This window comes from Rhinoraja longicauda, chromosome 4 (genome assembly GCF_053455715.1).
Source record: "Rhinoraja longicauda isolate Sanriku21f chromosome 4, sRhiLon1.1, whole genome shotgun sequence".
NCBI lineage: Eukaryota > Metazoa > Chordata > Chondrichthyes > Rajiformes > Arhynchobatidae > Rhinoraja > Rhinoraja longicauda.
Window position 1 is genome coordinate 29,412,066 of NC_135956.1, and position 23,903 is coordinate 29,435,968.

The window sequence follows — 23,903 nt, forward strand, 5'->3', positions numbered from 1 at the left end:
ATTTGCACAACGCACCGACACTGTGAATTTCCAGCGTATATTTGTCCTTGTACAAGAATGATTAAGTTTCATTAATATAACAATCAATTTTCCCCAGTTTTGTTTAGTACTTCACAGGAGCTTGGTCTGAAGAAATCCTGAGGTACTTATGTACAGTTTTGGTCTCCTAATTTGAGGAAGGACATCCTTGTAATTGAGGCAGTGCAGCGTAGGTTTATGAGATTGATGCCTGGGATGGCGGGACTGACATATGAGGAAAGATTGAAAAGACTAGGCTTGTATTCACTGGAGTTTAGAAGGATGAGATATTATAGAAACATATAAAATTATAAAAGGACTGGACAAGCTAGATGCAGGAAAAATGTTCCCAATGTTGGGCGAGTCCAGAATAAAGAGGAGGCGATTTAAAACTGAGGTGAGAAAAAACTGTTTCACCCAGAGAGTTGTGAATTTGTGGAATTCTCTGCCACCGAGGGCAGTGGAAGCCAAATCACTGGATGGATTTAAGAGAGAGTTAGATAGAGCTCTAGGGGCTAGTGGAATCAAGGGATATGGGGAGAAGGCAGGCACGGGGTATTGATTGGGGCTGATCAGCCATGATCACAATGAATGGCGGTGCTGGCTCGAAGGGCCGAATGGCCTCCTCCTGCACCTATTTTCTATGTTTCTATGTTTCTATGTACCTGAAAAAATATAACAACATATTATAATGCACTGACTTTATTTAGAATAATGCACTCTATTTTATGTGTATATTGCTCCTTTCTTTCATCTCACCATTTATCAGTTAATAGTTGTGGAGAGAATACAGAAGAGATTCACCAGGATGTTGCCTGGATTAGAAGGCGGTAGTTATAAAGAGAGATTTGATAGACTGGATTGATTCCCACTGGAACATAATAGGCTGCCAAAATGGTCTTATAGAGGTTTATCAAATTATGTGGGCCATTGATAAGGTAGATGGTCAGGGTGTATACCCCTGGGATAGGAGAATCTAGAGGGCACAGGATTAAGTTGAGAGGGTTGGAACAATGGGCAGAGATAAAAGCCTTGAGTTGAGGATTGAAGAGTTGCGAATTGTGAAGCTAGAGCAAGGAAGTTGGAGGGGGGAGGAGTAGGTGGGGAGAAATAAGTGATAGTCCATGTGGGGCACAGGGGAATGGGGTGGGAGAAATGGGGGGGGGGTTGAGGGGTAGAAAGGGAAGAGGGGGGGGGCTGGTTGCTAAAGATGACCTAAAATTGGAGAATTCAATGTTCAAACCATTGTGTTGTAACCTACCCAAGTGGAATGTGTGGTGCTGTTCTTCAAGTTTGCAAGTGGCCTCATTCTGGCAATGGTGGAGGCCCAAAAGAGAATGACCAGTATGGGAATGGGGAGGGAAGATAAAATGGTTAGTAACCGGGAGATCCAGTGTCCTTCGTGGACCGAGTGCAAGCATTGAGTGAAATGGTCGCCGAGTCTACGCTTAGTCTCGTTGATATACAGGAGGCCACATCAGGAACATTACATGCAGTTCTACACTTTGATTTGACTTGACATGAGGTGCCTGATATGTTAGTCTCCATGGTAGAAATACATTCTTATTAGTATACTAGATATTTGATAGTTGTAAAATTCCAAATAACATAATTAACATGGTCAGTTGGGACAAGGCCCATTACATGGGGTATATTATTGACATAACTAAATGTGTACCAGACTGATGTACTGGTGCCTACCATGTAAAGGAATATGGTGATGAGACTACAATGGAGGATATCCCATCTCAGATGATATTGTATCATGATGTCCACCACAAGCTGGTTCTACGATAATTCATCTAACCAAGTGAGGAATGCCAGATTGTTGTAAGCTTGGGATGAACAGCACTATATAGAAATGATGCAAGATTTGTTTGTACCATCTGGGACGAGCCAGAGTAACTTTATGGAGTAACTGAACAGGTCAGGCAGCATCTCTAGCAGGCAGCAAAGCTGGCCAGACATGAATCTAGTAACGGGGAAAGAAGTTGTGTTTCAGATGTATGAACAAGGCCTGCATAAAGTAGCAAACTGAGTATAATTAGGCTGAAAATACTGGGTTATCAGCCTGAGGGTAGGATATGGGCATTTTTTGCTTATTTTTACAGTAGACAGAGGATATTGTGCAGATAGCATTCACGGCATTTTTCCAGTGCCTTGTGCTTTTGGTGATTTAGAAGTATGTAAGAGATCATGGATCAGTGCTGTTCTGCAGTCCATAGGTTTTATTTATTGAATTACACTAATTATCGAATCATAATCGTTGTTGCTACTGGCTGCAGAATGAATAAAATCTTAGATTTCTGATGGATATTTTTTCCTATATGAATATTGCTGCTAGATTATTATGGTGGGACAGGGGCATTTTGAAACAAACACATTACTATATTTCATGATGAATCCATTGGTACATTTAAATCTTTTTGGTTACACCGTACTTACATTTAATGGTGAATATAGATCAAATAAATTTCAGTTTGCATTAGCTCAAAATTAACTCTCCCATTGTAGTTATGATATAGTGTATAATAATTAAGGCCTTTTTGCTAATGTGTGTCAGATTTGTTCTGAGGGGCTGGTGTGTGTTACTCACAGATAGCGAATTATTTCTTTCATTATTGCTCAGGGTAAAAAAGATCATATGTAAGAAGCTATGCATAAGAAGCTCTCCAAGGCCAAAAGAATATTGTTATTCGAGATTCATTTTATCATTTCTGAAGCAACAGAGCCCATTTAAAATATTCTACTATACGCAGTCACCAAGGTTAATTAATGTTTCAAAACTATGAGATTACATTTTTAAAATCTGGAAATGAAGGAGGCTACACCTTTGTTATAAAACGTGTTTAAGTATTATTAAGCACAGATTTATGAGATGCACGTGACTGACATATTTGAAATTGTAGTGGAAAAATATGCAAATTGGAGGCTAGCAATAATTCATCATCATGGTAAAGAATCTGACACTGCCTGTCATGAGGGATGTTAATGCGGACATGTGCTTTCCATCGGCTTCCAATGAATGGAATGGAATTAATTTACATGCATCTATCAAGCAAATGATATTAAGCTAATTCAAAACTATTATTTTGAGCTATGTGAGACAAGTATAATATTTTCCTCCGCATATCTCTGGCTTGCAACTAGGGTTTGCGTATGTAACATCCAACATAGTTTTGAAGTGTTGAATATATTTTCTGTTATCTAGCCTGTTGGCAATTGATGTGTGTTTTTTTTAAAATTCACAGATTTGATTTGATTTCATTTCATTTAAGAATCAATTTCATTTCTACCAAGAATCAATTTCATTTCTACAAGTGTAATTGTCTATTAGAATTTATAAAATAATAAAACAGTAAAACACTCTATACTGGAATTTAAACTTCTCTGGGATATTATGCTTTATTGATTTACTCAAGAAGGCAGATTCATTATTTGTGAAAATGATTTTGTGCATTGTGTTCATCCAGATTCCTTTTTCTGAATAATGATACATACGTGCAGAATACATGCAGTCCTGCATTAAGCCCACACTAACCATTAGTTATGAGAGTCTTTATAAGAGTTTCTTATGTAAAATGCCCCCTGGCCAAACAATACTCCATTGAACCCGAGCATTTATGGTACATCTTGATCCAGTGTTTCCTGTTGTCAAAATATGGAACATATTGAATGTTAATAAAAATCTATTCCTCCTTTTGTCAAGCACGACAGAAGTCATCCATGACTTTCATTTACAGATATTGCAATATTTGCAAATATAAATTTCAAACTTGACTTTTAAACACATTACGCGTGATATAAATACTTGTTAATAAATTATTTTGAATAACAGCTAGTCTCAGAGAAACAGCACAACCGCAATGTTTCTTGGACTGTTGGAATCTATATATTTGGAGGATCTATTAGCATACAAGGATAGATTTCTATAATCAGTTTTCACACAATTATGCACTAAATATGCTCATCTTCAAAGACAATGAAGAATGTGTATAATGCACAAATTATACAGCTAGGCCATGAGATATGAGTGAAAATATGTTTTATTTCAGACTGTGCAACGATTAATGCATAGCAGTAATGCTGGAAGACTTAATGAGATACATATAGAATTATAGATGGTTAGAAATGGCAATTTGTGAAAAATACAGGCAACACAATAAACTACAAGTGGGAAAGTCGATGGCAGATAAATCTTAAGATTAAACTGCAGCCTTTTTACCCAATATCCGCCATCTATTTTTATAATATAGTGCAATGTCAATAAAATGAAAACAATGCTAATGACTACAGCTAAAAATAAAACCAAAACTATCTTCTCAGTGTGCGATAGGCATAATAGTGACATCAATCAATTGTTAAATTCTTCACACTTTGCTGTAAGTGGTGCAGAAGGATATTAAAATAATAGTTTGGATTACACAATAATATTGAAATCATCAAACTAAATAAGTATTAGTTTAATATTGCGATTATTGCAAATATTCTCCTAATATTAGTGCTTTCTGGTGTGGAGCAGCTCATGTTATTTCAAAATGTGTAAAAGACAACGTGTACAGTATCTTGCATATATCTTCTACCTCTTTTTGGAACCTTGTTTCAACTATTGTTTATAGGGAAAGTATTTCCAATTTAGCTAATTGTGAAATGTCATTATGTAATAGCAGTCATCAGGCTTCTGAACGGTCCTTCCACAGTCCGATTCACCTCTACCCCATTATGGACATTGGACTTTGCTTGTAGAACTGATGAGCTACAACATGCTAAAATGCTGAGAACAATATTCTACACACAGTATCTTCCCCTTTGATCTATCTATTGTACTTGAGTTTGACTTGATTGTATTTACGTTTGGTATACTACAACTGATCTGTTTGGATAGCATTCAAAACAAAGCTCCTCACTGCACAGTACACAAGACAATAATAAACCTAAACCTAAACCCTATACCTAAAGATAATCTGTATACTCTTCACCTGTCAACAGCCGATCACCATACAGTATTCACATTGTGCCAGAAGCTGTGATGCATCTTGCACATTTTTGTAACCCAAAATGGATACCACGAAGTGAAATTCACAACTTGAAAATACATATATATCAGAAAAACAACAGAAGTGCTCCCACTGGCCAATTGCAAGAAGATATTGACTTCTGGCATGATTACTTTTTAGATGTTGACCTGGCATCATCTTTAGACAATTACTGGCATCCAGTAGCAGAGATGTCAAAAATGATGGCAAGCTGAATGGCAAATACATTTTCATAGATTGCTAATCGGGATGGTAAATCTCTAATGTTGAAGTAAATTTACAGAGAGTAAAGTAAATAGAAAGACATTAACAGGATATTAAGTATAAATTATAAAGTTCAAAGAAGTGAAAGAAAATATATTTGTTAATTATTCTGGAAAGTATCGTGGTGGAAATACGATTGTGTTGAATGATATTTCCATACGCATTCTGTGCTAAAATTGATAGCTGAATCCATTTACTTTCTTGCTTCTGTGAGTATGTCACCTGGACAAATGTAGTGGTCTTTATTGTATGCAAATTCCTTTACTCTTGCATTCATGGCCTATGAAGGGTGTGGGTCACTCGTGCAGACATAACTATTCATAATGAATGTGACGCCGACTTTGGCAATATTCAGTGGCATCTACTTGAACTGGTCCCAGCCTGTGGAGCCTATTTCTGTGCGCATATCACTCACTGATGGGTAGGAAGGAACTGCAGATGCTGGTTTAAACCGAAGAGAGATACAAAATGCAGGAGTAATTCAGCGGGACAGGCAGCATCTCTGGAGAGTGAAGTAACTTAGCGGGACAGGCCGCATCTCTGGGAGAGTAACTCAGGCAGCATCTCTGGAGTAGGTTGTTAAACACTTTAACTCCCCCTCCCATTCCCACACTGACCTTTCTGTCCTGGGCCTCCTCCATTGTCAGAGTGAGGCCCTGCATAAATTGGAGGAACAGCACCTCATATTTTGTTTTGGCAGCTTACACCCCAGCGGTATGAACATTGACTTCTCTAACTTCAAGTAACCCTTGCTTTTCCTCTCTTTCCAACCTGCCCCCTTCCCAGTTCGCAGACCAGTCTTACTGTCTCTGACCACAATTTAGCTCTGCTTCCTTTGTTGTTGTTATCTTCTCCCAGCTAACAATGATCTATTTTACATTTTCCTTGATCTCCATTCCTTTTGTCCTATTTTCACACCTTGTGCTTCTTTATCTATGTACAGTATCTCCCTCTCCCCTGACATCAGTCTGAAGGTCTCGACCCAAAACATCACCCATTAATTCTCTCCAGAGATGTTGCCTGTCCCGCTTAGTTACTCCAGACACACAATCTCAAGCCCATTTCTCCCACCAACATTTCTCACCCTCAATATATAACTCCATCTAATAGCAGCCAAACACTCACCTACCGATAATTGCAATGTACCTCCCGCATGCCCAACTCATGAGATCCCCAACCTCTTACCCTTACAACTGCTACATTAACTCTCCACTCCCTCCATCTCAAACATCTCAATCACCTCCATCTATCCACTACTCAACCACAAATGATTGATTAAAAGATTCAGCACAGAACTAGGCCCTTTGGCCCATTGAGTCTATGCCAGCCATTGACCACCCGATCACATTAGTTTTATGTTCTCCCACTTTCGCATCCATTCCCTACGCACTAGAGACAATTTATGGAGGCCAAATAACTTAGAAACCTGCACATTTTTGAGATATGGGAGGAAACCGGAGCACCCGGAGGAAATCCATGTGGGAGAACGTGCATACTCCACACAGGCAGCACCTAATCAAACCTGGGTCTCTGGCACTGTGAGGCAGCAGCTCTACCTGCTGTGCCACTATGTCACCCATAATGTACCAGAAATTTATGCTGGATCAATATTGCTGGAGCAAGTGGGGAAAAAGGACATTAAATTAGCAAGACATGTACAGGGGGAGTATACACCTTGTGCTTCATGTTCAACAAACATTTGCAACAAGGTGCCCTTGAACAAAACAAATGTTGTCCCTTGACACATTGCACATTTAAGGCAGCTGTCCCAGTGAAGAGTTTCTGGGGATTTTTTTTGTTATGTACCTGTACAAATACCACTCACACGTCACCATCCTATCTGTTTCCAGCAACCTCTGGCAGCATGTTCCAGGCACCAACCACTCTTTGCAAAACCCTTGCCTTGCACGTCCGCTTCAAAATTGCCACCTCACCTTAAAGCTACTTCCTCCTGTATTTAAAATTTCCATCCTTGGAGAAAGACTCTATCAACTTATTTATGCCTTTTATAATTTTATGGACTTCTATCAAATTATCCCTCAGCCTCTGGCACTCCAGAGAAAATTATACAAGTTTGTCCAATCTCTCCATAATGCGAATACTCTCTAATTTAGGTAACATCCTGGTGAACCTTTTCTGCATCCTCTCCATAACCTCCACATCCTTCTTCTAATGTAATGACTAAAAATGCACACAATACTCCAAATGTACCCTAACTGAAGTTTTATAGAGCTGCAACATAACTCTCTTTATGTTAAATACCCTGACTGAAGATGATGGCTTCTTTAACATCCTATTCCTTGTGTTATCACTTCTAGAGAGCTATGGACATGCACCCTAAGATTTATCTGTACATCAATGTTCCTATGTGTCCTGTCATTTACTGCATACTTTCCCTTTACGTCTGAACTGCCAGAGTGCAACGTTGCACTCTTGCCTGGATTAAACTCTTTCTTCCATTTCCTAACGATACGATACGATACAATACGATATGATAGAACTTTATTTATCCCAGGAGGAAAATTAATTTGCCAACAGTCATAAAAAACACTAAATCCATGAAACATGAAAATAAAGTGACAAGTGGTAAGGTTTTGGGGACGTGCAAAGATTGAGGAGGTGGAGGGGGGGGGGGTCAGTCACAGTCTCAGTCTACCCTAAGACAGATGGGGTATTGTACAGTTCAATAGCCACAGAGAAGAAGAATCTCCTGTGGTGTTCTGTCCTGCATCTTGGTGGAACCAGTCTGTTGCTGAAGGTACTCCTCAGGTTGACCAGTATGTCATGGAAGGAGTGAGCTGTATTGTCCAGGATGTTCCACAGTTTGAGGAGCATCCTCCCATCCAAGACCACCTCCCGTCCAAGACCACAAGAATAATATTTCTTGAATGCTGCAATGATTTTCCCTACCACATCAGCCTTTCATATCAGGACTATTCCACACAAATCATCATATGGTAAAACGAATAGGTGATATTTCGGGATTTCGGGTTGGGACTGTTCTTCAGTCAGATTGTGGGCGGGGGGGGGGGGGGGCGGGCCGGGGGATGAAATCCAGAAGAGAGGAGAGGTAGAACAAAGCTTGGTAAGTAATAGATTGATACAGGTGAAAGAAGGTAGGGGGGGGGGGGGGGGGGGTGATAGAAAAATGGTTGTACAAAAACCAGATATGAAAAGACAGATGTGAGACAAAAGGATTGAAGTATTGCAAATTGTGAAGCTAGAGGAAGGAATGAGGCTGGAAGGGGAGAGGAAAGGGAGAAAAAGGTGTAAGTCCAGGTTGGCACAGGGGGAAGAGGATGGGGTGAGAGAATGGTGGGGTCTTGGGGATGAAATGGGGGAGGGGAGGAGCTTGTAGTCATCTAAAATTGAAGAATTCAATGTTCAGATTGTTGGGTTATAAGTTAATGTGAGGTATTGTTCCTCCAGTTTGCGTGTGGCCTTACTCTGGCAATGGAGGAGATCCAGGACAGAAAAGTCAGCATTGGAATTGAAAGAGGAGTTAAAATGGTTATCAACTGGGAGATCCAGAAGGCATTGATGGCCTGAGCGCAAGTGTTCGGTGAATCAGTCGCCAAGTCTCACCGATGTACAGGAGGCCATATCAGGAACACTGGATGCAGTAAATGAGGTTAGAGGAGATGCACCTGAACCTCTCTTCCCCCACTACAATCAGTCTCATGAGAGGAATAGATCTGGTAGATGCACCGAGTCTCTTGCCCAGAGTAGGGGAATCGAGGACCACAGGACATAGGTTCACGGTGAAGGGGAAAAGATTTAATAGGAATCTGAGGGGTGACTTTTTCACACAAAGGGTGGTGGGTGTATGGAACAAGCTGCCAGATGAGATTGTTGAGGCTGGGACTATCCCAACGTTTAAGAAACATTAGACAGGTACATGATAGGACAGGATATGGACCAAGCACAGGCAGGTGGGACTAGTGTAGCTGGGACATGTTGGCCGGTGTGGGCAAGTTGGGTGAAAGGGCCTGTTTCCATACTGTATCACTCTCTGACTGACTCTAAGAAGAGTCCCAACCCGGAACATCCATGTTTTCCATATATTCTACCTGACCGCTGAGTTACTCCAGCACTTTGTGTCTTTTAAAAAAAAGCTAGCATCTGCAAGTCCTTGTTTCTACATCGTGAAATGGCTTCTTGGCAAATATTAGCTAATAATGTTGGTACAGACCTCACATTCTGATATAATGAGAGCCTTGCAGCAACAAACCAATGTCTTCCCAATGGTTTGCTCGGTATCTATCCAGAGGCTCCTTTTAGTGCAACACATTATAGATACTGAATGCCAGGATTACAATCAGACCAAGGCAAATCATTATAGTAGATTTGCATTAGAAAATGTTTAGCAATCTTCATTAGGTCATAGGCTTTAAATCATAGGTTACAGCCATTTTCTTACAGTAATTCTCCTTACACCTTTGCTTAGTTGCTCTGAAATCTTCCTGCTTTCTAATGGTAAAAGCTTCAAATGCTTGAAAGCTGGGGTATCCTTCCCATTTCTCCTGCACTCCCTGATGCCCACATTAGGTTGGTTGCAGTGGAAACAAACCCCACCCCCCTCCAAGGTGCAGATTGCTTTAAAGTCATATAGGAATAAAATTGATGACCTGACTCGAGAATGACGTGAACAGCCTATTGATTGCATTAGTGTTGACAATTCACTTATATTAATTTGTTTAACAAATTACTCAAATTTGAGGTATTCCTTTAGCCGATATGATTGTGCACAAGTCAGAACACATGGTTCATCGTGAGAATAAAATTGCACTCAAAAGCCTTTTCTACCCATCGTATATTGCTGAACATAAATTCAGCTCCACTCAAACAAATTACCAACAAAATGCTGCTTTCTATGTATTGTATTGAACAAGTGCAAATATCACAAGCTGTAATTTCTAGCCTCATGACATTTATTTTTGTTTAATTAGAGAAGGCCACTGATGACATTTAAACCCCTTTGGAATGATATGATCAGTATATGTGGTTGATTGGAGAACAGTTTGTTTAATATTTTCTGACAACAAAGGCCATTGTGATATAAAGGCTTCAACTTTGGAGAAAGGACATACACTTTTGTGAGAAATGCTATTGCATCAAGGCAACAATGCATTAACCTTATAACAATATCATAATAACGTAACAACATTTATTTAAAATGTTTTAAAAATGATAAAAAGCCTAATTCCCAGTCTGAATTATTGTGAATCACTTTGGATTTTAGAGATACAGAACAGAAACTGGCCCTTCGGCCCACCGAGTCTGCATCGACCACGATCACCCCATATACTACCACTATCCTACTTACTGGAGACAATTTACATTTTTATCAAAGCCACCTCCACCCTCCGCTCTGCTGCTGCCAACCTCCTGTCCCCCCCCCCATCCGGACCAAACTCAGATCCTGGGGGGACAGGGCTTTCTCCATCGCTGCTCCCACCCTCTGGAACTCACTACCCCAAACCGTCAGAGACTCCTCCTCACTCACCACATTCAAAACATCATTGAAGTCTCACCTGTTCAGCACTGCCTTCAACCACTGACCGTCACCTCACCTTCTGTCTCCTTTTTCTGTTCGTTTACTTATTTATCTATTTATTTTCTTCTCTATGTTCTAGTAATCCCTGTAAAGCGTCTTTGAGTGTTTGAAAAGCGCTATATAAATGTAATGCATTATTATTATTATTATTATTAATTAACCCACAAACCTGTACATCTTTGGAGTGTGGGAGGAAACCGGAGCACCCGGAGGAAACACGGGGAGAAGGTGCAAACTCCATGCAGCCAGCACCCGTAGTCAGGATTGAACCCACGTCTCTTCCGCTGTAAGGCAGCAACTCTACTGCTGCGCCACTGTGCCGCCCCCTGTTGTGGAGTTTATTGAATTAATATATTTTGTGTAGCAATATTTTTTACTATAGTTTGGTGCAAAATTCAGAAGAAAAACAGCATGGAATTTGAAAATGAAGAGTGGAGATTTATGTTCTTTGATTTTTTTTTAAACAGTTTATTATGAACTTTTATTATTCCTTCATTGGAATGGACATTACTGAAAGCTGGTACTTACTAGTCTGAAGAAGGGTTTCGACCCAAAACATCACCTATTCTTTTTCTCCAGAGATGCTGCCTGATCTGCTGAGTTACTCCAGCATTTTGTGTCCATTACTGGTTATTCTTAGTTGCATTGGGAGAGTGGAGTAAGCTTTCTCCATAACTTCTGTAACCCTTGCAATAATAGCCCTCCCAAATGGTATTGCCAGGAAACAGTTGGCAAACCCAACAATAATAATAATGAATGTCTTGAAGTTAACTGCAAATGATGATGTTTCCATGACATTGGAGCTTCTGGCTGTTATATCAGAGTTTAAAGGCTGTGAGCTATGTCAAAGTAAGTTTATTAAATTTGCTGCATTTGTCATAAGGTGATAGGCAGAGGGGAAGATATACAGCCCCTGAAGTCACATCCATTATTCAATTAGAACGTCTGATTTGTATTTCAGCTCCGTTAACAACATTGTTGCATATCCTAACGCACTTCACAATCAAGCCACCTGCTTTGACTTGCATAATGCTTATTTGTGACTACTGTTCTTTCACATGGCAAATGGCCTCTTTGGCATTAGACATTATGCATGACATTGCTTCACAAAATGGTAGTCTTTTTACTGTAATTTATGCCCAGAAAAGGATAAAATAATGTTCTATTTGCACGCATTTGTATGATCATTGATCATCTTGTAACACTGCATTCAAGCATTAGAGCTCCACTTTCTTTACTGACATGGCCTTTTCATCATATGCCTGTAAGTCCTGTTGGGCTCTCTGCAGAAGCTCTTTACTCTCCTCCGACTTGATGACTAATGCTTTTAGTGTTGCGATGGAAAATCAGGGGCTCCATTTCCACTCTCGGTACCTTTCCAGTAAGGTGGCTCTGAAATTATTTCCAGCAGTCACAGCGTTGCATACTGCAGTTATAATACAGTACATCTCTCCTATAAAGGTTCCTGCCTAGCTTTAATCAGCCCAAGCTAACTGAAACTACTAGTTGCCAATTGCAAAACTGAAGATGGTAAGGGATGGCTAAAGCAGTCAACAGCACAGATAGTACTAATTTTGTCATCGGTATTTAAAAAGTCATGATAATGAATGGGCAATACCAGTTGTGTTTGCATCTTTCACTTTGTTGAATGGGAATGGACAATTGTGTTTTGGGACCAGCTTCCATTTTCCAATGCAAGAAGGTTAACCCAGCTTCCACTACCCACCCCGTAACAATGTAATAGCTTTGTTGCTGTATAAGAAATAGTTGAAAGAAAAAATAATTATAATGAAAATATTTCCTTTAATGTTTATTTTCCTAACATTACTTCAGTATATCGGCTGATATGTGAGAAACTGGTCTTTGTAATGTATCATGTTGAACAGCATGTAGCTTTGTATTTTTATATGCTTTTTATGTTTGAAGTAGAAAAATGATCAAGTGACTCTGAAATCACGTGATTATGTTTAAGAAAATAACTGCAGATGCTGGTACAAATCGAAGGTATTTATTCACAAAATGTTGGAGTAACTCAGCAGGTCAGGCAGCATCTCAGGAGAGAAGAAATGGGTGACGTTTCAGGTTGAGACGAGGTCTGAAGAAGGGTCTCGACCCGAAACCCGATACAGGATGTAACTAGGAAAATTGACAGGGGAGAGTCAGTGGATGTGGTGTACCTCGACTTTCAGAAAGCCTTCGACAAGGTCCCACATAGGAGATTAGTGGGCAAAATTAGAGCACATGGTATTGGGGGTAGGGTACTGACATGGATAGAAAATTGGTTGACAGACAGAAAGCAAAGAGTGGGGATAAATGGGTCCCTTTCGGAATGGCAGGCAGTGACCAGTGGGGTACCGCAAGGTTCGGTGCTGGGACCCCAGCTATTTACGATATACATTAATGACTTAGATGAAGGGATTAAAAGTACCATTAGCAAATTTGCAGATGATACTAAGCTGGGGGGTAGTGTGAATTGTGAGGAAGATGCAATAAGGCTGCAGGGTGACTTGGACAGGTTGTGTGAGTGGGCGGATACATGGCAGATGCAGTTTAATGTAGATAAGTGTGAGGTTATTCACTTTGGAAGTAAGAATAGAAAGGCAGATTATTATCTGAATGGTGTCAAGTTAGGAAGAGGGGATGTTCAACGAGATTTGGGTGTCCTAGTGCATCAGTCACTGAAAGGAAACATGCAGGTACAGCAGGCAGTGAAGAAAGCCAATGGAATGTTGGCCTTCATAACAAGAGGAGTTGAGTATAGGAGCAAAGAGGTCCTTCTACAGTTGTACCGGGCCCTGGTGAGACCGCACCTGGAGTACTGTGTGCAGTTTTGGTCTCCAAATTTGAGGAAGGATATTCTTGCTATTGAGGGCGTGCAGCGTAGGTTCACTAGGTTAATTCCCGGAATGGCGGGACTGTCGTATGTTGAAAGGCTGGAGCAATTAGGCTTGTATACACTGGAATTTAGAAGGATGAGGGGGGATCTTATTGAAACATATAAGATAATTAGGGGATTGGACACATTAGAGGCAGGAAACATGTTCCCAATGTTGGGGGAGTCCAGAACAAGGGGCCACAGTTTAAGAATAAGGGGTAGGCCATTTAGAACGGAGATGAGGAAGAACTTTTTCAGTCAGAGAGTGGTGAAGGTGTGGAATTCTCTGCCTCAGAAGGCAGTGGAGGCCAGTTTGTGGGATGCTTTCAAGAGAGAGCTGGATAGAGCTCTTAAGGATAGCGGAGTGAGGGGGTATGGGGAGAAGGCAGGAACGGGGTACTGATTGAGAGTGATCAGCCATGATCGCATTGAATGGCGGTGCTGGCTCGAAGGGCTGAATGGCCTACTCCTGCACCTATTGTCTATTGTCTATTGAAACGTCACTCATTCCTTCTCTCCTGAGATGCTGCCTGACCTGCTGAGTTACTCCAGCATTTTGTGAATAAATACGTGATTATGTTTTACCAATTTACATAACAAATTTTAACAGTCAATTAGTTCTATAGAGATGGTGCCATCTGACATGAAGGAGGGGGGAGGGCGGTTAAGGGGTGTGCAGATGGAGAGACGGTTAAGCATTATGTCATCATGCATAATGTGGGTCGATGGGCTTGTTCCTGTGCTGCATTGTTCTAAATTGTGGAGGAATCTGGTAATCATTTCTACTAGACCAAGTGGACCCGTTGGGCCCAAACCTCTTCTGCATTGGGATGCACCTCCCTCCCCCATCCCAAGGAGATAGATTTAAACTTTAAAATGTGAATAACTTTAAAAATATAACACCAATTTCAATTAAACTTCTTCTATTAGCACCAAAGGGACGACGGTGAGTAAGGTGGGCCTAAAATTGTTGCGCTTTCGTGTACCATTTTGGCTGTAGTTCAGGAACAAACAAACAAACAAACAAATGAGAGTTTTAGTAAATAGATAGTATGGCAGCCTTACATATGGCAGGTAGGCAATCTTGCATGCACATACACAGGAATTAAGTAGAAGTCAATAGAATAGGTGCAAAAATGGCAGGCAGTGACTAGTGGGGTACCGCAAGGCTCGGTGCTAGGATCACAGCTATTTACAATATACATTAATGACGGATGAAGGGATTAAAAGTAACATTAGCAAATTTGCAGATGATACAAAGCTGGGTAGTAGTGTGAACTGTGAGGAAGATGCTATGAGGTTGCAGGGTGACTTGGACAGGTTGTGTGAGTGGGCGGATGCATGGCAGATGCAGTTTAATGTGTACAAATGTGAGGTTATCCACTTTGGTGGTAAGAATAGGAAGGCAGATTATTATCTGAATGGTGTCTGAAAGTTAGGAAAAGGGGATGTACAACGAGATCTGGGTGTCCTAGTGCATCAGTCACTGAAAGGAAGCATGCAGGTGCAGCAGGCAGTGAAGAAAGCCAATGGGTTGTTGGCCTTCATAACAAGAGGAGTTGAGTATAGGAGCAAAGAGGTCCTTCTGCAGTTGTACAGGGCCCTAGTGAGACCGCACCTGGAGTACTGTGTGCAGTTTTGGTCTCCAAATTTGAGGAAGGATATTCTTGCTATTGAGGGTGTGCAGCGTAGGTTTACTAGGTTAATTCCCGGAATGGCGGGACTGTCATATGTTGAAAGACTGGAGCGACTAGGCTTGTATACACTGGAATTTAGAAGGATGAGAGGGGATCTTATCGAAACATATAAGATTATTAAGGGGTTGGACATGTTAGAGGCAGGAGACATGTTCCCAATGTTGGGGGAGTCCAGAACCAGGGGCTACAGTTTAAGAATAAGGGGTAGGGCATTTAGAATGGAGATGAGGAAAAACATTTTCAGTCGGAGAGTTGTAAATCTGTGGAATTCTCTGCCTCAGAAGGCAGTGGAGGCCAATTCTCTGAAAGCATTCAAGAGAGAGCTAGATAGAGCTCTTAAAGATAGCAGAGTCAGGGGGGTATGGGGAGAAGGCAAGAACGGGGTACAGATTGAGAATGATCAGCCATGATCACATTGAATGGTGGTGCTGGCTCGAAGGGCCGAATGGCCTACTCCTGCACCTATTGTCTATTTATTGTCTAAAAACATTTCAAAATTCACGTGAGATTGCTGGGAGTTATTTTCTTCTCAAAAGAAACCACAGCATAACTATGTTATGATGGTGCCTCATGGGTGTTGAGAATTATCGTGGGGTAACATGGAGTGATGAAATACTGCGTCTTTAGAATTTATAGAACCTAGAACATAGAACAATACAGCACAGGAATAGGCCCTTTAGCACACAATGTTCATGCTGAACATGATACGAATTTAAACTATTTCCTTTGCCTGAATGTGATCCATATCCCTTCATTTCCTTCATATCCATGTGCCTATTGAAAATCCTCTTAAATGCCACTATCAATTCTGCCTCGACCATCCCCCACTGGCAGCGCATTCCAGGCACCCACTACTTTTTGTGTAAAAAACTTGCCATGCACATCTTAAAATTTTGCCCCTCTTACCATAAAGCTACGCACTCTAATGGCCCTGTCCCACTTAGGCAATTTTAAGGCGACTGCCGGCGACTAGGCTGTCGTCGACAGTTCGCCGGGGTGTCGCGGGCATGATCGTGAGGAGTCTTCAAAGAATCGTAGTGGATCTCGGCGCGTTGCTGAGAAATTAACCGGACTGAAATTTCTCAGGGACAGCTGGCTTGTTGCCAGGTATCGTTGCTTATTGCGGGCGCTGTCGCATGCTGTCCCCAGGTTTGCTAGGTTGTCTTAGATGCATTTAGAAGCACGTAATATTAAATTAAGTAAAGTCCTTTGAAGATACCATAAAATACTTGTGTTTAACCAATTTATTTACCGTCAGGACATTTGACAGGTAGATTGGAGGCAACAGTTTGACGGTCAGCTAAGCATGGGAATTTTTGCGATGCTTGTGGCCATCAGCGATTACATTTAAAGTAGGCTCCCAACCCAGATATGCAACCCAGAAACCAGATATGCATCTCCTGTACATTTTCAAAGCATCCCCACACTCCGCACAAAAATCCATTTAACCACGTTCAAAATTAAATTTCTTAATACTGCTATTAGTAAACTGGAAGTCAATCCAGTTTATGCCTTGTTACCGTGAAGCTTGGTTTTCAAGTAACCCGGGCAAGATGTTATATTTCAAAACTCTCAAGTAATTACTGACTTGTCAGTGATTTCAGCGAAAATTAGGACGCCGGAGAAGCATTGATATGCGTGGGAATTTTGCGATGTTTCCGAAGACGGTGTAATCTCGACCTGACTTGGCATTGTCATGGTCATTGTCGTAGGGTAAAAGAAAAATTTGGCTATCTGCTACAACTTTGACAGTCGCCAGCAGTCGCCTAAAAAATCACCTAAGTGGGACAGGCTTTGACTGCCGACTCTATCTATGGTGCACATAATTTTATATGCTTCTTTTCAGTCTTTCCTTAGCCTCCACGCTCCAGAGAAAACAGTCTGTGCAACCTCTCCTCATCGTTAATACCCTCTAATCCAGGTAGTACTCTGGAAAAAATCTTCTGTCCAGAACTGCACACTTTACTCCAAATGTAGCCTAATCCAAATCTTATAAAGCTGCAACATAACTTTCTATACTCAATGCTCTGACCAATAAAGGCAAGCATAGCGGCATGGTAGCGCAGCGGTAGAGTTGCTGCTTTACAGCGAATGCAGCGCCGGAGACTCAGGTTCGATCCTGACTACGGGTGCTGTACTGTAAGGAGTTTATACGTTCTCCCCGTGACCTGCGTGGGTTTTCTCCGAGATCTTCGGTTTCCTCCCACACTCCAAAGACGTACAGGTATGTAGGTTAATTGACTGGGTAAATGTAAATGTAAAAATTGTCCCTAGTGTGTGTAGGATAGTGTTAGTGTGCGGGGATCACTGGGCGGCGCGGACTTGGTGGGCCGAAAAGGCCTGTTTCCGCGCTGTATCTGAAATATGAAAAAAATATGAATACAATATGCCTTCTTTACTACTCTGCCCACATGTGTTGTGACTCTCAGGGACCTATGTATCTGGGCCCCAAAATCCAGCTTTACATCAGTGCCATTTAGGATCTTTCTATTAATTGTATACTTTCCACTTACATTCAACCTCATAAAGTGCAACACTTCACATTTGTTTGGATTAAACTCCATCTGTCATTTCTCCGCCCATTTCTATAGATGATTTGAATGAATGATTGAATGAATGAATGAATGAATGAATGAATGAATGAATGAATGAATGAATGAATGAATGAATGAATGAATGAATGAATGAATGGAATACTTTATTGTCACATGTGACAAGTCACAGTGAAATTCTTTGCTTGCATATCCAAGGTATGCAAATAGTTGCCACATAAGGACACTGACAAAGTTACAAAGTTTACACAGTATCTGCGTCAGATCCACTTTTCTTCTCCCCTTATATCCTGCTGTATATTTTGACAAACTTTCCCAATGTCCGTAACTCCACCAATTTTGGTGTTGTCTGCAAATTTACTAACCACCTCATCTACATTTATGTCATTGGTATAAATCTCAACCAATAGATATCCCAGCACAGATGCTTGCAGAACTCTACTGGTCACAGATCTCCAGCCAGAAATAATATCCTTCCACCATAACACTCTGTGTTATGCTCTGGGGCACACAGGAACTGGACTCAAATGCACGACTCACACACAAGAGTCAATTTGGAGAAAATAAAGGCGTTCTTTAATTTTCACATTAAAGAACACTGCGATTCGAACCAAAAACTCTAAACTTACTCAGCTACAAAAACATTAGTTACAAAAATTACTTACTAGCTATACTACGCCCGAGAGCACATGAATCACAATACGAACTGGCACAGGACAAAGGGAGGCGTGGACTATGTATACATGAGGTAAGGGCACACAGGTGGAAACAATCAAGGCGGGGCTGACAATTACAATGGCAGGAAGTCAAGGGACCTGAAATGAGAATCTAAACACAGAACATGACACAAGACTAACAGATATGACGGGACATTACAGTACCCCCCCCCCCCCCCCCCCCCCCTTTAGGACCGACTCCTGACGGTCCAGGCTGGTCAGGATGAGTCTTGTAAAAGTCCTTGATCAAAGTTTTGTCCAAAATGAAGCTGGCAGGAATCCAGCACCTCTCCTCAGGACCGTAGCCTTCCCAGTCGACCAGAAACTGGCGACCGCGACCTCTCTTGCAGACTGCAAGAAGTGCCTTAACTGTGTAGACCGGACCACCGTCGACGAGCCGGGGGGGGTGGAGGGGGCTTGGAGGCGGGCACGAGTGCACTTTCCTTGACCGGTTTTATTTTGCTGACGTGGAATGTAGGGTGAACCCTTAATGACCTGGGGAGTTGTAGACGGACCGAAACAGGGTTAATGACTTTCGAAATGGGAAATGGACCCACGAACCTTGGAGCCAGCTTTCTGGCGTGGACGTGAAGTGGCAAGTCCTTTGTAGACAGCCATACCTTCTGGCCTGGGCGATAATGCGGAGCGGATCTGCGGTGGCGGTCGGCTGCCGCTTTCATCCGGGACTGACCCCGGAGTAGAACCCTCCGTGCTCCATCCCAGATTCGGCGACAGCGTCGGATCATGGCGTGGGCAGAAGGCACCGTCACCTCACCCTCATAAGCCGAGAACAAGGGGGGCTGGTAGCCGTAGGCACACTGGAAGGGTGTGAGTCCCGTGGCAGCCGTAGGAAGTGTGTTGCGTGCGTACTCGACCCAGATGAGATGGTCGCTCCAGGTGGTCTGGTTCTGCGCGATCAGACAGCGCAAGCAGGTCTCGAGCTCCTGGTTCATCCGCTCAGTCTGGCCATTGGATTGCGGATGGTAACCAGAAGACAGGCCTCTGACGGTGGCACCTATGAGGGAACAAAACTCACTCCAAAACTTGGACACAAACTGAGGACCTCGGTCCGAGACAATGTCTGTAGGGAAACCATGGATACGGAAAACGTGAGACATCATTACCTCTGCCGTCTCTTTGGCAGAGGGGAGCTTGGCCACAGCGATAAAATGTACCATCTTTGAAAATCGGTCTACCACCGTCAGGACAGTTGTGTTACCTTTGGAGGCCGACAACCCAGTAACAAAGTCAATGGAGATGTGGGACCAGGGCCTCTGAGGGACTGAAAGTGGGTGCAGCAGGCCTGCTTGGGCTTGTCTGGAGGGCTTGCTCCTTGCAGACAGGGCAGGCGGCCATATATTCAGCTACATCCTTCTCAAGTGAAGGCCACCAAAAACGCTGTTTAACCACAAAAACAGTTCTCTTGGCACCTGGATGGCATGTGAGCAGGGACGTGTGAGCCCAGTGGATTACCTGGGGGCGCAATGTCACAGGAACAAACAAACAGTTAGTAGGACAGCCACTCGGTGCTGGAGTCTCATCATTAGCCTGCTTCACATCTGTTTCGATCTGCCAAGCCACCGCTCCTACCACACGGTTAAGTGGCAGGATGGGTTCGGGTTCTCTGGTATCAGGTTCAGGGTCATAAAGTCGGGACAGGGCGTCTGGTTTTGTGTTCTGGGAACCGGGCCTGTAAGACAGAGAAAAGTTGAACCTACTAAAAAACAGAGTCCATCTGGCCTGACGTGAGTTGAGTCTCTTGGCTTTACGGATGTATTCCAGGTTCTTGTGATCTGTCCATACCAGAAAAGGCTGCTCGGCCCCCTCCAGCCAGTGCCTCCACTCCCCCAATGCGGCTCTGACCGCCAGCAGTTCTTTGTTTCCGACATCGTAATTTTTTTCTGCGGGGGTCAACTTACGTGACAGGTAGGCGCAGGGATGAATCCGGTTGTCCTTCTCCGCTCTCTGGGAAAGTACCGCCCCAATCCCCTCGTTGGAGGCATCCACCTCCACAATGAACTGTCTCTGGGGATCTGGGATGGTCAGAACAGGAGCGTTGATGAACAATGTTTTGAGGCGCTGGAAGGCGGCTTCGGCCTGAGGATTCCACTGGAACTGGGTCTTGGAAGACGTGAGAGAGTGCAGAGGAGCAGCAACAGCATTGAAGTCTCTAATAAAACGCCTGTAAAAGTTTGCAAATCCGAGAAACTGTTGCACCTTCTTTCTGTTAGTGGGGGTGGGCCAATCGGCCACCGCACTGACCTTACCAGGGTCCATCTGGATGTGGTCGGCCGATATAATGTAGCCCAGAAAGGACATTGTGTCTGCGTGGAAGTCGCACTTCTCGGCCTTCACATACAGACGGTTAGCTAAGAGCTTCTGCAACACACACTTGACATGACGCTCATGAGACTGTATGTCTGGAGAGAAGATAAGAATGTCATCAAGGTAGACAAAAACACACTCATTGAGAAATTCCCTGAGGACCTCGTTCATAAAAGCTTGGAAGACTGCGGGGGCATTGGTTAACCCGAACGGCATCACCAAATACTCGTAGTGCCTGTTAGGGGTGTTAAACCCAGTTTTCCACTCATCCCCCTCTCTGATTCTCACTAGATAGTATGCATTCCTTAAGTCTAGTTTAGTGAATAATTTGGCTTTGTGCAACAGTTCAAAAGCAGAAGACATCAAAGGAAGTGGGTAACGATTCTTGATCGTAATCTCGTTTAGGAAGCTGTAATCTATGCAGGGATGAAGTGACCCATCTTTCTTGCCCACAAAGAAAAACCCCGCGCCTGCTGCCGAGGAGGACGGGCGAATAATGCCCGTCCTCAGAGAGGACTCAATGTACTCATCCATCGCCTTCCTCTTGGGGCCGGATATGGAGTACAGTCGCCCCTTGGGAATAGGCAGCAGGTTGATAGCGCAGTCGAAAGGTCGATGAGGAGGTAGGGTGGTGGCCCTGGACTTGTTGAACACCTCCTTCAGTTCATGGTAACAGGGTGGAACCTTCAACAGATCGGGATAGTCATCATCATCATTAGAAATCTTTATTTCTTCAGATTTAAGAACATTTATTCCCAAAACCGCCCCGATCTTCCCGTAACTCACCCCTTTGTTCACTGGTTCAACAAGACATGATTGTGTGCACTCAACCCCCCATCGTCTGATCTTACCAGATCGCCAATCAATCTGAGGATTGTGTTTCTGCAGCCAAGGGAAACCAAAGACCAAGGGATGTGGAGCTGAGTCAAACAAGTGAAAAGACATTATCTCCACATGGTTAGCATTGAACATGACTTTGACAGGTTCTGTACGATGAGTTATCTCAAACAACTGACGTCCATCTAAAGCGCTCGCCACAATAGGTTGCAACAAGGGCACAGATTTAACCTTATATGATCGAGCTAGAGTCCAGTCCATGAGACTCTCGTCGGCTCCGGAGTCGATCAAAACCCCCCGAGTCACAATTTGCTGATTCAGAGTGAGGGTGGCCTGTGTCAGAGGTCGAGGAGGTAAGTCCGAAATGGGGAATTGGCTCACCAGTGTCCTCCTTTTCACTGGTGAGCCACCCCCTTTTACCGAGCAGTCGGCCAGACAGTGTCCTTGTTGACCGCAGTAAAAGCAGGCTCCGTCCTTCAGGCAGCGCTGTCGCTGCTCCGGAGTCAGCCTGGTTCGTCCTAGCTGCATGGGTTCCTCCGACGGCTGAGAGGACGCTGTTTTCTCCGGCCAGCGATGGACAGGGAACGATGACTTCTTCGGTGTGAAAGACCCGGAGGAGCGCGCCTGGTGATTGGGAGGACGATCAGCAGCCTGGTGTCTTTCCTTTTCCTTTATCCTGTTATCGACACGAATAGCCCTGGTAATTAATGTCTCTAGATCACTGGGTAACTCAAAAGGTGAAAGTCTGTCCTTTATAGCCTCCGACAACCCATTCATGAATGCATCCACTTGTGCAGGCATATTCCACCCACTGTCTGTTACAAGGGTTCGGAAGTCAATGGCATAGTCTATCACTGGGCGAGTGTTCTGTTTTAGCTGCAGTAAGACTCGGGAAGCTTCCTTAGCAGAGGAAGTGTGATCAAAAATACTGCTAAATGTTCTTTGGAAGAGGTCTAGATCCTGACAGACTGTGGAGCCCCGAGACCACTCCGCAGTGGCCCATGCTGCGGCTCGTCCCGTCAAATGGGACACAATAAATGCTACCCTGGCCTGGTCTGAGGGGAAGTGTGCAGGGTTATGCTTGAAGTGGAGATCACATTGTACAAGGAATGATCTACAATTCTCCGAGTCTCCAGAGAACTTATCTGGTGAAGCCAGGCGTAGAATCAGCGTGGGGTTCGCAGGCATGGCCGGAACAGCAGGCGGATGGCCGGCTGAAGGTTCAACGTGAGCCAGTGGAGAAGCTGCCGAGGTTGGGTCGAGACGAGCCAGAACCTGATGGAGTTGTACAGCGAGGTGGTTAATCTGGGTCGTCACTGATGACTGGAACTCGCTTTGTCTATCGTTCAGCTCGCGCACCCCGTGACTGACTGAGCGCAGCTGCTCCTCCTGGTGCTGGATCTTAGTGCCCTGGTTGGCAAGGGCTGATTTCCAAATCTTAGAGTCGGCTGAGTCCATATTATGGCCAGTTCGTTCTGTTATGCTCTGGGGCACACAGGAACTGGACTCAAACGCACGACTCACACACAAGAGTCAATTTGGAGAAAATAAAGGCGTTCTTTAATTTTCACATTAAAGAACACTGCGATTCGAACCAAAAACTCTAAACTTACTCAGCTACAAAAACATTAGTTACAAAAATTACTTACTAGCTATACTACGCCCGAGAGCACATGAATCACAATACGAACTGGCACAGGACAAAGGGAGGCGTGGACTATATATCATATCATATCATATATCTACAGCCGGAAACAGGCCTTTTCGGCCCTCCAAGTCCGTGCCGCTCAGTGATCCCCGTACATTAACACTATCCTACACCCACTAGGGACAATTTTTACATTTACCCAGCCAATTAACCTACATACCTGTACGTCTTTGGAGTGTGGGAGGAAACCGAAGATCTCGGAGAAAACCCACGCAGGTCACGGGGAGAACGTACAAACTCCTTACAGTGCAGCACCCGTAGTCAGGATCGAACCTGTGTCTCCGGCGCTGCATTCGCTGTAAAGCAGCAACTCTACCG